General features: G+C 35.2%; 1 long non-coding RNA gene across 6 annotated transcripts in view; it reads left to right on the top strand.

Moving 5' to 3' along the window:
* Nucleotides 1-500: 500 nt before the first annotated feature.
* LOC125692486 (uncharacterized) overlaps nt 501-17,615 on the top strand; it is a 30,490-nt gene continuing 13,375 nt past the window's right edge. For 2 of the 6 annotated variants that reach the window (XR_007376706.1, XR_007376702.1), the window contains exons 1-7: nt 501-541; nt 4,887-4,953; nt 5,797-5,847; nt 6,960-7,168; nt 7,517-7,630; nt 9,089-9,187; nt 12,127-12,254. This is a non-coding gene — a long non-coding RNA (uncharacterized LOC125692486). Of the gene's footprint in view, nt 542-4,886; nt 4,954-5,458; nt 5,572-5,796; nt 5,848-6,959; nt 7,169-7,516; nt 7,631-8,097; nt 8,150-9,088; nt 9,188-12,126; nt 12,255-17,615 lie in introns of all 6 variants that reach the window. The other 4 variants (XR_007376704.1, XR_007376705.1, XR_007376703.1 and 1 more) reach the window with 4 other exon arrangements.

Raw genomic sequence — 17,615 nt, 5'->3', positions numbered from 1 at the left:
GTTGCATTGCATTTAATTTACAGATTTGACTGCTTCATTTGCCTAAATTTCAATTAGCTATCTTCTCTGTGATGACCCTCTTTATTCCAATTCTTGTGAAGAACATAGCAGTTTAAGAAATAGAGAAAAAAGCAAATCAAGGTTCTTGGGGCCCAAATAGGAAGATAATGTCGCTATGAAGTTAAGGGTAGAAAATAAGCTCTCCTAGGCTGCAATTTTAAGCTTATATAGTTTGTGTCCTTTTGGTGTATGGAGTTGAGAATCATTGGAAACAAAAATGTTTATCTGAACCAATGCACATATTTCTGTGCTATTTTTCCTACTGTATGGGAACTGCTGAGTTATAGCCCAAAGCTCTGACTGATCACCAGAGGCGAGCATTGAGTCAGTCAGAGGAGCACAGGAAATTCACCTGTGCTGCAGGAAGGGGTGGAGCCTGGCTGCACCTCTCCTAGACCTATTTAAGAGCTGGCTACCAGTAGGGAAGGATGTCTTCTGGTGTTTGTCTTTTCTGGTGTTTTGTGGGTTATTCCAGGATAGGGTAAGTCTTCTGTTTTTTCTTTTTTGTTATCATAGTCGGTTTGGCCTAATTTGCTTGTTTATTTTGTGTCTATACCATCCTGATGTTCTTTAGTTATACACATATTTTCATTGTTGCTTTATACCTACTATTGAAATTATACTAGGTGATGAATAGACATGGAAGGAGGTGTAGGAAATATAGATGAATTAATTTAGCAGTACAGAAGGTTTCTGAAAAAGATAAAAAGGACTTACGTAGCTGAGGTGTTTTATATATTTTTGTAATTAATTTTCTCCAGTACTTCTATATGCATATATGTATATGTACTTTTTTTTTCTGAAAACAAAACAAAAAAAAATTATCAGGCTAATCTAATCTGTATGTAAAATCAGACCAGCAGTAATCATGTTTTAAAAAGTCACAGGAATTATTTAGAAGAGTTAAGAAAAATAACAGTTTATATTTTTTCTTGAGTGATGCTTATGTAATATATATCAAACAAACCAGGAAGAATTTGAAAAAATTTAAAAGCTTTCACATTTTTTCAACTCTATTTAAAAAGGGAAAACATAAAATATTTTGCTGTATCATCTGTGTGTGTTATGTTGACCATGGAAAAAACATACGTGAAGAATTTTAATTCTGTGTTTTTATTGTTTTGGTTGTTGGTAATTATTCTAATAAAATCCATTCACTGATTATTTGAGTATTATTTTGGGATTTATGAATATTACCTGTAAGAAGAAATAACTTCAACTGTCAAGATTCAATATTGATGTTAACTGTAAATTTCTGCTTCCTTTTTTCCAGAAGTCATAGAAAACAGCTGGGTAGAGTGCATTTAGCTAATCTGGGAACTTCTGTTTATCTGTTCTGAGGTGACAGGTTACATGGAATTTGTTGTACAACCTTTAACCTTTCTCTTTGATTTTACTCTTTTATCATTGAATTACGTAGTATATTTCATGTCTTTTGAATTGAAATGTATTTCTGAAACAATGAATAATGAAGTAAATGTCTACTTACATAACCAACCCATATATCTGTATGTCTACTGATATGTAGAGAAACATATGTGAAGTTTACAAGCAGCATGCTCCAGTCAAGTCTGTAAGGACTGATGAGTTTTCATTTCTTCAGTGTTCCATATATATGTTTTTGCCGTGTAAGTAAGCAATCAAATTCTTATGCCTGCATCTGTTTTGTTAAGGCAAGTGTCCACGTTGTCACTGGATACTTCAGAAAAATACATAGTGATGTGTTTTTTTTCTGTAGGTAACTGAGGGATTTTTTCTTATAGAGAGTTTCATTTTAATTTAATAAAGGTTGCCTACTAACAGTGGAGTCATAAGCAGTGATTCCAACTTGCATGGCCAGTTGCCAGCTGTGACAGATTTGGTTTTCATGGAAGTAATGTTTGATAATTCACTTATACCAAAGTGGGTAATTGAAAATACTTTTTGTATTGTTTTGGTGTAATTAGTAGCTTGATGCAGATTCCTGACCTAGATTTCATATGACACACCCAGGAATAAGTGGAAATATTTTTTTATGGCGTCAAAGCACAAATGGACTTGGATAGAGAAGCTGTGTAAACATTGGAGCAAAGAGTTTTCACGTAGGAATGGCACAGAAGCAACACATGAGTTAATATATTATGCACTATTCTTGTTGTCAAGTAGTTGGGGAAGGGTAGCAAAAAAAGTAGACATGAATACTGTTCTTTTTCTTTTTTCTTGTGATTGATACAGATTAGCATACATATTAAGGACTCCAGGCTCTTTTGAGACAGCACTGCCTAAGGAGAGCTACAGAAGTGTGCTTTATTTAGACAGCATCCTTGAGATGCACACTGTATGATGAAATACCATGAGAAAATCTGACCATGTAGGATGCATATTCCAGAAAATTTTGATTACACTGTTTCTTCACTGGCCACTTAGAGTTGAAAATAGCTGTATGCAAGATCTTATTTTATTAGTAAGAACATAATTAAATACAATGAATCATATAGTCTTAGAAATTACTGTCCAAGTTTTGTCATTGTGAAAAGAAAGAGATGGAGAATAGTTGTTTAAATTTACAAGTGGAAAAATAGAAATGGAAAATAAATGAAAAAAGCCGTTACAAAGTAGTACCCGTGATACCAAATAAAAAGAATTAAGAGGTGAGAAAAACTGCCTTCTTTCTTTGCCTTCCGTGAGATGGTCCACAGTGTTTTAAACATGTGCTGATTAAGTCTGAGTCTCAAAGAGAAATCAAGGAAAAGATATATTTCTTAGGTAAAAGTAGAATTTCATTCTCCAGCTCCATAGTTTGGGTAGATTAAAGGGAGCTGAGAGGACAGAGCAGGTGCTGTGCAAGCTGTGGGTTTTACAATTAATCTGTCAGTTTGAATTTTCTCTTTCCTATACCAGTAATATATATACAGAAATATATATATATGTGTGTGTATATATATATATGTATATATATATATATATGTATACTCAGCTTAGAAATAGGTGATCATTGTAAATGGCATGTTAAAACTGATTGGCTCACTATTTCACTTTTCATATTCTGATCTGTTTTGATCTAAGTTTTTTTTTTTTATTATTCTCTGCAGTTCAGTGCAGTCACAAAATCTGCTTACGATTTCACTACATTGTAACCTGGGTATAATAACAAACTAATTTGATTTTACAGGAAAAACCTGTATCTGAGACTTGCTGCAATGATCAGAGCTACAAATGTATGGAGACAAGCTTGTATGGGTATGACAAGGTTCTAGTCAGTAAAACGATGTGACATACACAGGCTGAGTGAGAATAAAACCAAGGGCATCTTTGTATCCCAATAAGCCCTATCATAGCAGTAGGACAAATCCTGAAAAAGCAAACAGGACCAGACACTAGCTTAGTCAAGCTGGGAAGCCTCAGGTCACCTTATTCAGGGGCAGTCAGCTACAGTACTGCATGATGAGAAGCAGTAAAGCTGTCAGTCTTGTTGTGATACTGGAAATACTCACTCATGCAAAAGCTAAATGTTCAAAGATCAGACAGTGTGATGAGAATTTGAGAACCTAAAATTATTTGGAAAGATGCCAACGGGTATCAGTGCCACTCACATGAATGCATTTGTTGTCTAGTGCTGACAGATCAGGAAAGCATCGGGTAGAGGACCTAGGGCTCTTTCTTTTTCCTCAAAGTGAATTGAATCAGAGGCACAAGCATCAAAGTTGTTGTTAAAACGTGGCTTAATTATTGAAAGTCTGTAACAAGAAATATCTCTGATCAGATTTTTTTACACGGTGTAAATGCTCATCATTGTGAGAAGTTGTGTACATGAGAAGATATAAGGAAGGTATTGTGTGTCTTATAACAAAATAGAGGTGTCTCATGGGTGCGAGTCATAAGTACGTAAGGACTCCATCCTAGCTCATGCGTCGCTGCCTTGTCTAAGAATTGCTAAGTCTAAATGGAGTTCATGGACGCTTTTTGCTATGGAACCTTTTGTTTTTTCCCCGCAAACATCTTCAACCATTTAATATAATCACGAAATTAGAAGAACAAAAAACCCAAAGCTGTTTCTTGTAACGAAACCAATGCTGCTACAGTAAGAAAAGGAAGTCAGACTGGAAAACCTAAAAATATTATAAATGTTATCTTAGACATGCAAATAGATGTCACGAAAGTTTGTTCTTGCTCTTTTGTCTTTTCTCCTGTTGCTCCAGGCCTGTTTGTAGCTCCATGCACCGTCTGTTATATTATTGAATCTCTTTCTCCAGATGTGCAACGGGTTTGTATTTATTGTGGGGGCAAGTAAGAAGTCTTGGGAGGTGAACTTTTCGTTATCAGCATTCATCCTTCTCAAGATTGTATTTAAGTTTTAAAGCATTTTTATTTTTATGTTATGATAAGTTCAAATGAATGTGTGCATTGTATATGTTTGCCAGTGGTCAACATAAAAAGAAAAATACAACGTTTCGTTAAGATAGTATTTTAACTTTAATGTAAGATTGCTTCTTTTGTAATCAATGAACTATAATGAAAATTGGAACTGATACCTTTTTTGTTGTTGTTGTTTTACAAGTTTGATGTTTGATAAAAGATGATCTACAAGTCTTCACCTAACACATTACATTGTATAGTCATTTACTATCTCGGCTTCCTATCCTTGGTCTTTCACTGCATTTTCACAAATTGTCACTTACTGGTTCTGTTGATTGTAATTGATTCTTTCGCTTGTTAATGATCTGGAATGAATAGTGTAAATCTAAAATGGATCGAAAAGAGCTGCTCATTGCTTTTATCTTTGCACATTTTCAAATGTATTATCTCAATCCATTAAAAGTGTAATTTAACTTTGGGATTAAATATAGATGGACTGCTATACTCAGAAATGGAAGATGACCAACTATGGAATAGATTGATAAACGTCTATTTAAGGTAAGACACTGAGAGTCTTCTCTCTGAATAGTGTTGGATCGTTCAGTCACAGCTGAATTTCGCAGTTTCCAGTGACAATATTAGTGAGTATTTCTTGGGTTACTGAGAATTAAACTGCGTTGAAAGGTATCTTTAGAAGCACTGTGCTCATAAGAATATTGAATTCATGTTAAAAGGAGGAACCAATCTACATTAGGAGAAAATGATGTGAACTACTTCCAAGATGGGATTTCTAGTACATTTTTCAAAATTACTTTTCAAACTCGGCTTGTGAAATTTTAGCTCAACATGTTAGTTTATAATAGACAAGAAATCCCTGTGAATATATGCATAAAACATTTACAATCTAAGATATTTAAATTGTGAGCTGTTTAGATTTCAGTCAAGGAATTCTTTTCTTTATACCTAGTGAACAATAGTAGTCAATGTTTTTAGTGCAAAATGTGTTGTATGTAATTGTAAATGTCTCTAAAATTGAAGGCTATACCTTTATGTTCATATTTAGATAGCTGTATAACTGATTTGATTGGAATCCCAGACTCCTGGAATCGTAGAAGTTGGAAGGGACCTCTGGCAATTTAGTCTAATCAATCTTGCTAATATATTATATTTTCAGTAGTAAGTACGTTTTGTTTTTATCAAATCTTTTTTAATATGTATCGAAGACTATTCAATGACTCTAATCATGCTGAAAGTTGATCTGGATCTTCTTAACATAGATATCTATAGATAGATACAGTTATGTATATATGTGTGTGTGAGATGGTATCTTTCTACTTCTATATGCCTCTGCATATATGTATACGATGTAGTCTTCTTCAAGGAAGGGTTTTTGTATTTTAGGAAAAATGCTTCCAGAAGAGCTCCACGTTCCACAGAACTCCAGTGTCTTAGGTATATTCTTTAGTATGATCAGCAACCCTGCTTTATATTTAATATTCAGTTATGTGTTTAGAATTAGGCACTGAATGATAAATCTTCACTGTAAACTAAGTGTTTTACTGTAATCGGAACATAAATTGACAAAACATGAAGTAAATCAGTAAAATTAAGATAGGAATAAGCAGCTTTCCTTACCCCTCTAGAAGAGAAGTTTAAACAAAAAAGCGCGTATCACTGTAGTCCTACCTCCTTAAGACAACTAGGAAAATTCATCTCACGTTCATCAAAAGCAAAGGAATTATTTATAGGTGGGTAACTCATTTCTTATTTTTATGCTGATTTCACACAAAACAAAGCCTTGCACAGCTGCTCTTTGGAAGATAAAAAGGATTCAAATTGCTGTAGCAAACTTCTGAGTGGAAATATTTTCAGATGTTCAGCAAATCAAATCACATGGGGAAAGGGCAGGTTTTATTTGCTTGGATTTCTTGCCTCTGGAAATATTACACCATTTGTTTATTCTTAATTGATTAGCTCTTCCTCACAGGTAGAGGGTATTTTTGTTTGTTTTTGCTACTGTGTAATGCATGGAAAGAAAGAATAAATAGTTTAGGAAGTTTATCCTGTAATGACCAGAAGACACTTCTGCAGCCTGAACTTTGCAAGGGTAGCAATCAGTAACATTAAATTCCCTGGTGTTCTGATATTGGTCCTGTTTTTTGGACCGTGATTTACTCTCACTTTCTACCGGGGAACTTACCAAGTATACTTCATTTTATACAATCTTCAGACTTATCTGAAGTTAACTTGGATGCATGATAAGAGATCTATTATTTAATTATTGACAATTGAATTAAGGTTTTCATAATAAAAATAACTTGCTATAACATTAAGGAAAAGCTTTCTTGGAAGGCAATAAAATGTGTGAATGCAAGCAGAGATGAGAAGAAAAAATAGGTCTTAGTTAAAGGAATTGTGAAGGGTATTTTTCTGCACGGAATCTAAATGTGTTATTTGAAAGAGGTTTTTTTTCAGAAATGCTGGCTATTTTGAAATGAGTGTAAGGGCAATCTGAGTTTCTCCTGAGATTCTCAAGATCTGCCGTTGTGACTTTATGTTGTCAGCATGACGGGGACTATTTCAGGCATCTCATCTCACCACTTGATTGACTCGGAGACCTGTCATGAGTTTCACCTGGCCTGCAAATCAGATCTGAAGAGGCGGAGGAGGACAGTGACATGACTTCTAGCAGTCATTCATTTGTTGTATAGAAATATCCTTCAAAAGATCTGTGCCTGCCTCGGGTGAAATAGATGTCAAATTTGCCCTGAGGGTATGGATCAAAGACTGTTGCCAACTCATACTACACACACAAGAAACAGCCTACAGCTGAATTACTTTTTCTACCGAAGCAGTTTTTTCTTTGTGTGGGTGTTGCATAAAATACACATGAAGCTGATTAAAATAAGTATTTTAAGTATTTGTACTTGTCTCACAGTTTCGTCTGTGAGAAAATATGTAGTTATATATAAATAATTGGCAGCATTGGACTGATTTGTGCTGTCTCAGATCTGCATAAGGGTACAAGGTTTAATGAGTCCTGCAGTATTTTTTAACCAGTTATGATTTTTTATTTTTTGCCGTAATGTACATTTGTCTGCTTTTTTGCTGTTATTTACAGCTGCAACAAAATGTGGTCACTTAATGCAAGGCTGCTTCTGTCTTCGTGCTTCCAGTAATTTTTCTTCCTTCAGTTCTGCTTGGAACGTTGTAGGCTCCTTGCACACTGGAGTGGGTAAGAAAGTTGTGACTCTGATTCTATCTGAGGATCTCACAAATCTGTGCGCTTAAACACTGATGCCCAAAATGTGGCACCATTATTTCTTGTCATTTTTTTTTTTCCCTGCACAAATTTATTCCTTGTTTAACTATGGAAATTATTTCTGTGGCCAGATTAAGAGGGACAGTATATGACAAAATTCAAAACTGATAAACAAAAGTCTGTAGATTTTGACGGACAAATGCTTTGCGATCTACTTACTGGTGTGGGTGATTTATTGTTCACTGCTGTTGGATATACTTAGCCTTCAAAATAGCATAAATTATTCAGTAAATTAAAGCACGTTTTGTCAAGTTCTTTACTGTATAGCAAGGACTTAGGAAGGCAAGGAGAGCCCTCCATTAGGAAAATGAGGAAAAAGCAGAATTGGTAAACCTGGAGTAATTTTTAATTTTAATTATTTTTTTTTTTTGCTTCACCAGTATAAGTGTTGCTTTCTTAATATAGGCAAAATATTCCATTCAGCTCAGCAGGGTAAGTCCTCATTTCTATATGTACAGTGACGCAAATAGAGAAACTTGAAAAGCATAAAATGAAGAGTATTTTGAATTACTTTTTTGAGTAATTGCTTAAGTAAATGAACATGTGAGAAAAGTCTTTCCTGAAGCATTCTGTTTTGAATTGGGAATATTTTTGATTTAGGTTCTCTTGGTTATTTCATTCAGTCTTGCTTGTTTTAATTAGCTATTGGACATGCAGAATAAAAATCTCATATTGCTCTTGTCCAGTTCACAATGCCCTTTTCATTTCTGCCAAGTGTGGTGCATATGAGAAAAATAATCTAGTTCCTGAAGTCATTCAGAAAAGCTACTATTGAAGTGAGAAATTTTAAATATAGTAGTTGTTCTGAACTGCTGCTCGTGTATTAGAGAGCTAGAGCACATAATTTTCCTGGGCTAGCTGTCTAGTTGAAATGGCTGGTTCTAAGGACGACCATAGCTCCTACTCTAGTGTTTGCTATCATTTATTTAATCTGTTATATGACAGTGTTTAGCTAAAAAATATAAATATCTGGAAACAAGTCAACTTCTGAAAGCATGCGTTGCAAACCACATTAAGTTTTAAATCTCCAGTAGCAGAATGTTGTGTAATCTCCTTGAAGTGGCCCTTAGACACAGAAATTCAAAAGACAATTTGAAAGCTTTTAGAGCTAACAAAAATGGGAAGTTATACAATTCTAAATAAGAAGTTGAACTCTGAAAATTTCTTAATTTCTGGCTGATTCTGTTATTTGCCCTAGATCACCATGGTATCTTCACTGGTAGAGAATAGGTGTGATTAATGCTGCCACTTTAAATGTAAACCCGAATTGGTTTTAGGGAATAATTACCTACTTGTGGTTTTAAATTATTCTTTCACTATTACAGCATAATTTATCATCAGGAATAATGAGCCAGTATTCATTTTCTTCAGGTAAATTGAAAATTTGAAGTGATAACGGATTTCATGTTAGCCTACATGAGAAATTCCTCCTTCATTCATTTGCCAGCCAAACTTTCGGAATAACTACAGGTGTGTTAATAAGCAAGCATTTAGTTGGTATGTGGAAATGCATTATTAGCACTCATCTGCTGAAGTGGAAAAAGAGATGACTGAAAAAAAACCGTTAAAACAGGGTCTTCATGTAATTCCATGCAATACATATATAATCACACTTCTGTGGTATCCTTGTTTCTGTCTCTTTTTTTTTTTTTTGTTTTGTTTTCTTGCACTGCTTTTGAAGAACTTTTCATGGCACGTAGAAAGGTGAGTGATGTAACTGTATTCATGTCTGTAATGCTATAATGGGGTGGAAAGTACAGGAACAAATGAGAATAAGCCCAAGTGCAGCAGCTACATACTCGGAAATAAAGCAAAAGAGCTGCTTACATTGAGAAGGTCTTAAGTAGATAGGGAGTTCCTACAGGAGATATCTTCATCTCTACTGCGAACACTTAAATGTGGTCAGGGAAGGCATGGACCCTGTCTACACCCCTTCCAGTCACTCAGGTGCATTGAGTGCACCAGATCTCCCTTCGGTTGGCCCTGCTTTCCCAGCAGGTGTTCGATCACTGGTTCAGGCCCTGACTTAGCATTTTTGTTACATCTTTTTTTCTTTGTGTCTATATTGTGTATTTACGTGCATTACATGTATTAGAAATTGAAGTACTGAGCTCTAATCTCGAAGCCTGATGGCCTACTGCTATCACGCTATTAATACTGAAGTTAAAGCCGGTGTTATCTTGAAGATAGAGGACTCTGCTCATATTTGGGTTTGTGGAACTGATGGTGGAGTTGTGGTTGTCAGTACGTGTAGGTGGGAAGTAACTAACGTGAGAGGCACCAACATGTAATTTCTCCAGTAGCTGCTCTTAATTGTCATGCTTTTGACTTGTGGTGCTGTCATTGCTCTGACTGACTAGTGGCGGACTTTAAAACCCATAATCAGAAATCCTATGGACCAGACTAAGGACAGGGATGGTAATAAAGCCCAATGCCATGGGCTTGTTTAGGGAGGATTATGCATATATCTTGTGAAGCTTGGCTTTCCTTTTTTAATTATTTAAGAGATATTTATGGCACTCATTTGTCATTCTGAATACGTAATTTGGAAACAGATTTTGTAGATCATCATACTTTGATGTACCTTCTCAAAATCGGAAATAGAAACTGAAGAGATTTCCACATCAGCCTCTTGGTCATAATAAGCTAAGTACGTGAAAGCTGTCTAGGAACAGATGAAGATGTATTAAGGAAGTATAGTATTGTTCGGAAAGTTTATTAGTATGATTTTAATTTATGATTTTTCTTTCCTCAGAGTTCCCACGTAGAAACTGAGAGTTAATCGGGAAATTAATTTTATTACCTGATTAAATAAGATATCACTTGGATTTAAATTAAACTGAAAGGAAACTTTAGATGAATAGCTGTAGTCTTTACTTTTAATAATGTGGTAAAGGATACAGCATTTAGAAGGGAACAACTGGAACATTGCCACAAAGCACTTTCATACGAACGAAATAGTTCAAGTATGAAAGGATTATTCTTTGAAGCTGTTATGATATGTGCAATAGGCGAGTGCGTTTGAGTACTGCTGCATTCTCTCTATAGACCGTGTACCACTCCAGAAGTCTGGTTTTGATGCATGCAAGAACAGGGTTTATAAGGGAACACTACAGACAGCATCAATGCAAAATTTTGACGAAGCCCAAGGTTAGCTATCTAGGCTTCCTATACAGCGTGCAGTAAATGAAATTTGTGTGTTTTGGTCTGGTGATTCTAAGTTTGGATATTTGACACCTAAAATAAAAGGCTTATCAGAAACACTAAGTTAATAGTTTCTTTGAATTCCTAGTAAACCACTGTAGCGGAAATGCCAAGTCACATCCTGAAGCAGTGATTGAGCACCTCTTGGGAAGGCGAGGCCAATCTAGGGGAACTCAAGTGCATGTGATGCAGCTGAGCAACCAGAAGGGCTGGAGCCAGGCTCCACCTCTTCCTTGACTTCTTTTAAGAGTTGGCAGTGGAGGTAAGGATATCTTGCCTGAAGGTCTTTTATGATTTTTTTTCCTTCGTGATTTATGGAACTGGACTGTTATTGTATATTTTGATGAAACTGCTCAACCAGCCCTGAGATGTCCTGATGCGTACATAATGTTTCATTCACATAAAAGCTGCTATGCTCTGAGGAGGAAACATAAGAATCATAAACGTGTTCTTCTTGAGGCTTCTAGAAAAGTTGAGTATATTCATTATTATGTATCTTTGACAGAACGAAGAGGAACAAGGGTGTACTAGCTTTTGATAAAAACTCAAATACTCTAGATTCTACGGTTGGCATTGTGGGATACCTTGACAAAAAATTCTGAGAAAAATGAAATTTCGGGATCACAAATCAATAATTTCATTTAAGCCAGGCCTTTGTTTTTACGGAGTGACAAGTTTTAGGGTAACACGTGGACAATTCTCATCATGAAAAACCCTGTTGCGTAGATAATCTTGAAATATGGTATGTAATTATCAATTAGATGCTAGTGACACTGTTATCTCCTCACGAAACAGAGGGAGGCAAACTCTATGCCCCAAAGCATGCCTATTCAAACACTGAGACTACTTGACAGTGATATTTCACAAAAAATAGTTATTCTGTATATGTATTTTACGTAAGTCTGTCTGTACATATGATTTTAACAACACTTCTTTGCAAGCGGGCTACCTAGAAGAACAACACTTAAGGAAGGGACGGGGGGGAGGGGGCGAAGCTAGAGCAGATATCTTTTGAATTTTTGGAGAAGGTTAACAAATTGCTATTGTATTGTTACGCCTTCATTGCATTTTGTTGATGATATTTAATAGCAATAAAGCTCAACAGTGAGCTAGGTTTAAGGTTAGTATTTTGTAAATATGACAACATTAGTATTTTTTTCTTATAAATAAGTTATTTTTGATTTCCTTAAATTGTGATATTTCAGAGGACGTGTAATTAAAGCTGTTGAGAAGACTCTGGGAATACCAAGAGTAATATGAAGACCTTCATTGATTTTTTTTCGTGCTGATACAGACTGCTTGGAATAATTTGTGGAACTTCTCCAGGATACTGGTGAGTCTCTCATCTATATAATACACTCCAGTGGTCTTTGAAAAGACACAGTGTGTCTTGATGTTTAAAATGCTGGAATATTTTCAAGTAATACCAGAGGAATGAATTGGTTTTGATATAATCTCCTGCTGATTAGCTACTATATAGCATTGACGCTCCTCTTTTGCTTACTGCTATTAATAGAACCCAGTAAGAAAGGAAATTGAAATGGTTCTTTAGTTTTTTTCCCCTTGTTTTAATGTAAGTGTTAGTCTGTTTTCCTTTAAGTTCCACCTGACTATAATTGAGTGTATATTTAAATTTGTTGTCATGTCTATTTTGAAGTTAAGAACTCATATAGGCCAACATTGTTTCTACTTGTCTTAGAGTTGTGGTTTTGAATATTAGGTTATATGCATAGAGATACATTTCCATGGCCCTCTCATCTGCCTTATGGAAAAGCCATGAAGAAGTGATTTTTCTGTATGTATTTTTAGTTTTTATTTAGTTTTACATATGACTAAAACATAAATTTATTGAAGAGGCCAGCCTCTGTGGCTTGGCATTTCTGTGGTGTTTTTTTTTGTTTGTTGTAGTTGCCCTGCCATTTTGATTATAATAATGGGTATACCAGTCCTTGATCATATTCACATGCCTAAACCATGTTATATCAAGTAGGCTTCTTTTATTTTAAATCTAGTTTAAGCTTTTAGAAAAACAACTTGAAGTTTGTACTGGTTCAGTTACTACTTCAGAATATTGTTTATAGATTTTTTTTATTTGGTCTCAAAATAGATGAAAGAGACTTTTAAATCTGAATAATAGGTCATAAGCTATTTATATCAGGCTGGTAACCTCTTTGCGTACTCAAACTACCAAGTCAAACTTCATGAAGAAAATGTTACTATACCACATTCTTTAAAGAATGGATGCTTTTATTTCCCAATACTAATTTTATTTTGACGATTTAGCCTTATTTGTCAACTCTTTGCCCTGTGAATCCTCTGTTGTTTGTTAATGCGGAGTATTTTATATTACTTGATTATAGTAATTATTCTGTATCTCCATCAGATTATATGCAATCAAATAATCCACAGTTTACTCACTTTTGTCTGGAGTAAACAGATTTTATGAATGTGACATTTAAAAAAAAAACAAACTATCTTAGAACTGGTGATCACATGTTGGTGTAAAATTGTGAGGAAAATTAACACTAAGATTATCACGATAAGGCTTGTCACATGAACACTTAAGCATGGGACTTAGTTCAGGAAAATAAGCTTTTTTAATAATTAAGATACATTACTTAAATTCTCAATATACTAAATCAATATAGGCAAGTACATAAAGTCTAGGTTTGTGTTACATGTGCTTTGCGAAACTGCATATCATACTTCATATACAGTAAAACAAGACAAAATGCCCATCAACTCTGAAGTGTCCTTCATAATGAAAATGAAAATTTACTGTAGCACAGAGAAGAAAAAAAAAATTGAAACTCTTATCTTCTGTTACTGGACAAATAATTCTTTCAGGAGTATGTGGTCTTTGTCATAATTTAACTTAAGCCACAGAAGTCAAACTGGATCAGGGAAATACTAAGAAATAAAAAAATGGAGATACTTTTCTCTACCTCATTCAAGACACTTTCATTTTTACTTAATCCAACCTGTGACTGAATGTATGTTGCATCTGGAGATATTAGAGATTATGGAAATAGTATTTGGGATAGGTTTCTCTGTACACATGTCCTGCTCTTATGCTCCACCAATGGCAACTGTTGGATAAAGGGTTAGTTAGACTTCTGTCCTGCTGTATTATTTGTAATTGAAAAACAAGGTTGGAGGACTTTACGCTGTAGTGATAACATAAAAAAAAAAAAAAGAGGCGATTTGCAAATACAGCTTTTGTCATTTGAGTCCCTTGTGAATGTCTCTGCTGTACGTAGAGTGTACAGCTCTCTGAACTCTGCATTCTGTGTCATGCTTTAACTTCATACTTCAGGACAATCAGCTGTAATTGCTTATTCTAACCTTTCTGATATAAGTAATTAAGATAAGTAAATGAACAAATACTGGCAGTATATATGGAAGATTTTAAGTCATTAAATCAGTACAGCTTTCTCATTTTTAACATGTTGAAAAAACACTGCAGATGTTTTGATGTATGCCTATGATCAGTGCTGAGTACTTTCAAATGTCTTACTCCAGTATCATGAAAGTGAGCATATTGAACGTGACTTAACAAGTGCCACCATGCCACAATATTCAGCCTACACAGAACTGAGTTACGAGCAAACATCACTGTGAGGCTTATGTGTTCTACAAATCCTACATGATCATGACACATATGTCAGACTTGAACTTCTACTGCAGTGCCAACTTTCTTGACATATGTAGCTCTTGTTCTGATTTCTCTGTCTGCGGAGTCTTGCTTTAGTGTACTTTTTCAAAGGATTTACACAAGATATTGTATTTTTTATTTTTTTATTTTTTTTTTTGCTATACCTTTTCTAAAAGGTATAAGGTATATCTGGCATGAAGCAGAGGGGCATTATCACCTCCGTCTCCATGCTGGCCACACTTCTGTGATGCAGCCCAGGACATGGTTGGCTTTCTGGGCTGCGAGAGCACATAGCTAGCTTATGTCCAGCTTGCCATCCATCATTTGTTTGGGGCAAAAAAAAAAAAACCATGCAGCAGGAAAACTGAATGATAGCCTTCATTAAATCAGCTTAATTAGCTGAAAATCCCTCTGGTAGACAAATAGGAAGTGCATGTAACACAAGGAAGGAAGTTGAGGTGGAGATAGAGTTCACATGCTAAACAGTTTTGTGCACTCCCTCATCCTAGTGGGGGAATATATATACCAAATAACACATTATCACAAACTCAAACAGAGAATGTTTGTAGAGGAAGGCTTGTGATCTGACTCACTTGAGACTTCTCCTGGAATGGAAGACCGAGTTACCATCATACTTCTCTAGAAGACGGACTGCTTTTTTGGAATGATTGTAAGTGATGAATAATGTTTGTTATTTATCCAAAACTTTTATTTGAGTTTAATATATATAAAAATATATTTAGATCTTTTCCAGCCTACAAGAACTGAGTTACAAGCAAGCATCACCTTGAGGCTCATGTTTTCTAGAAATCCTTGATATATACAAAGATATATAATGTATGTGTAGCGCGTGTGAAGTAGCTTCAGTTGTGTAATCAAGAGCTTTTCTTGACACTATTGACTACTTATACCTAACCATTTGTAGCAGTTCTGTGAGGAAGACTGTTAAGCTGATTTTTAAATGCTTTAGGGCAAATGTAAGTGGCCTCTTAGTTATGCTGTGGTGACCAGAATGATTTGGAGTGATCTGTGGAAAACAGAATGATGAGTGATGCTGGTGGGTGCTTCATCCGTGGGTGAAGATTACCAACATGTTAGGGCAAATTTGAAGATATTCAGAAGGCTAGAGATGCAGTAGGGTATCCAGATCAGTTTATGGGCATTAATGCGATATCTTTATCTTGCAGGTGAAGCTTGGAAATAAGGTGTTTTTGTCTTTGTTTATTTTTTCTTCTTCCTCCTCTTTGGGAACTAATGCCATGAAATGGAAGGGTGCAGTCAGGATTTTGATGGGCTTTTGAGCTTGTACATATATTTATTTTGTATTTCTTTTTCATGACGTATTCACCATCTACCTCTGTGTAGCTGCTAACTGCAGCATCTAACACACAGGAGCAACACTGCAGCTGTGGTTCAGGTCTCCAGATAAAACACAGAAGCTTTTAGAGCTTAAGCTTCAAAACAGACTCGGATTGAGCTCTGTAACGGCTTTTATTCTCTGCATCAGGCGCAGAGGAAGGGTGGTAGGCAGTACAAGCTTGATGAGGTCTTTCTGATCTCGATTAAAAACTTGCTATTTATTGTGGCCAAATGGGAGGAAATGCAACCTATATTTATATGCATGTTAGTAGTCTTATTACCCAAACTAATGTGGTGAGATGACTTGCCACCAATAAGAACAATTGAGTTTGAAAATATCCCTTAAAATGAACCTTTAACTCCAGTCTATTTTTCTAATAAATAAAGGATTGACAAAATTCCCTTTCTTAAAAGAATATATATAGGTCGGCCCACAGGTATTTTAATCTATATGCCTGCGATTAATTAATGGCAAATCTGAAAGCAACATTTTGCTGCTCTGATGGAAGTAGAATTTTGTGTTTATGTACCTTTTTAACTTTTTATGTTGTTTAAAACAATAACTTTGCACTGTAAGTTTTCTTTTGTCTTTTCATTTTAAAAAGTATTTGTCAAACTTACTCAAAAGTCTGAATTCTGCAGCTTTCATTATGCAACCAAAGCATTGGAAAAATGTGAGTGTTGTTTTTATTCAGAAACAAGGGATGGCAAGCTAAGGTAGGATTGAGTACCTATTATTTTAGCTGCATTAATGACCTTTAAAAATAACAAAATATCTTATGTTTATTCTCTGCTGTACACGATCAAAAAAATTTGTCATTAAGCTGTGACAGCGCTTTGTATTGCTTGTACATAAATCCTCCATGGTTATTGTACTAAAAGAAAAGGCAAATGACAGTTGGTGTCAACACTAAACAGCTTAGGGCAAACTATTTTCTCGGTATGTATGTAATTTAATTGAAATGCAATATTTCATGAATATTAGAAAGTGAGGCTTTATTAAAAATGGCAAGGAAAGTGAAAGCATGACTGTTTAGAGTAGCAAGCAGCACAAATTTATTCATTCGATACATCACTGAATTATTTAAAACTCCGCATAAGTGCAAGGTCACAGAATAATTTTGGCAACTACGCACTTTTGCACGAAGCATTTCCATAATTCCACTGCATCTATAAAGTTAATCACGGCTTTGGCATGCATGTGTGCTTCATGCATTAGGCTGAGCCAGAAAAAGATTCTGAATTAAAACCTAGGAATAAACCAAGCTACTAAATCTTCATAGAGGCAAATGATTTGTGGTAGGTTAGAGCAGACATGTTTTGTAACACTAATAGTTCTTAAAGTTACTCTATTTTCCGATATCCTGTCTTCAGTTGTAATGCATGTTTAGAAGTGAAAACATCATCAGTCTGGAGGTACGTGAAAAATTACACACAGAAAATCCCAAATACAAATCTCAGAAGTCGCCTTGAGGACCTGTTCTTTCTGTAAGGAGTGAGAGCTGACTGAAGGTGGTGTTTGGAAATACTGTGAAGGGAGTGGTCGACCTACCTTGGGAAACTACATGAAAACTTAACTGACTTGATAAGATGAAAACTAGTGTTTGGCTGTCCTGTGCCCAGACCAAATGCTTGCAACTCTCTGCAAACTAGTAAGGTAGTAAAGCTTAACATGTGGTT

This window comes from Lagopus muta, chromosome 4, assembly GCF_023343835.1.
Source record: "Lagopus muta isolate bLagMut1 chromosome 4, bLagMut1 primary, whole genome shotgun sequence".
NCBI classification, from domain to species: Eukaryota; Metazoa; Chordata; class Aves; order Galliformes; family Phasianidae; genus Lagopus; species Lagopus muta.
Note: the sequence above shows the minus strand (reverse complement) of the source record. Positions and strands in the feature narration are given on the sequence as shown.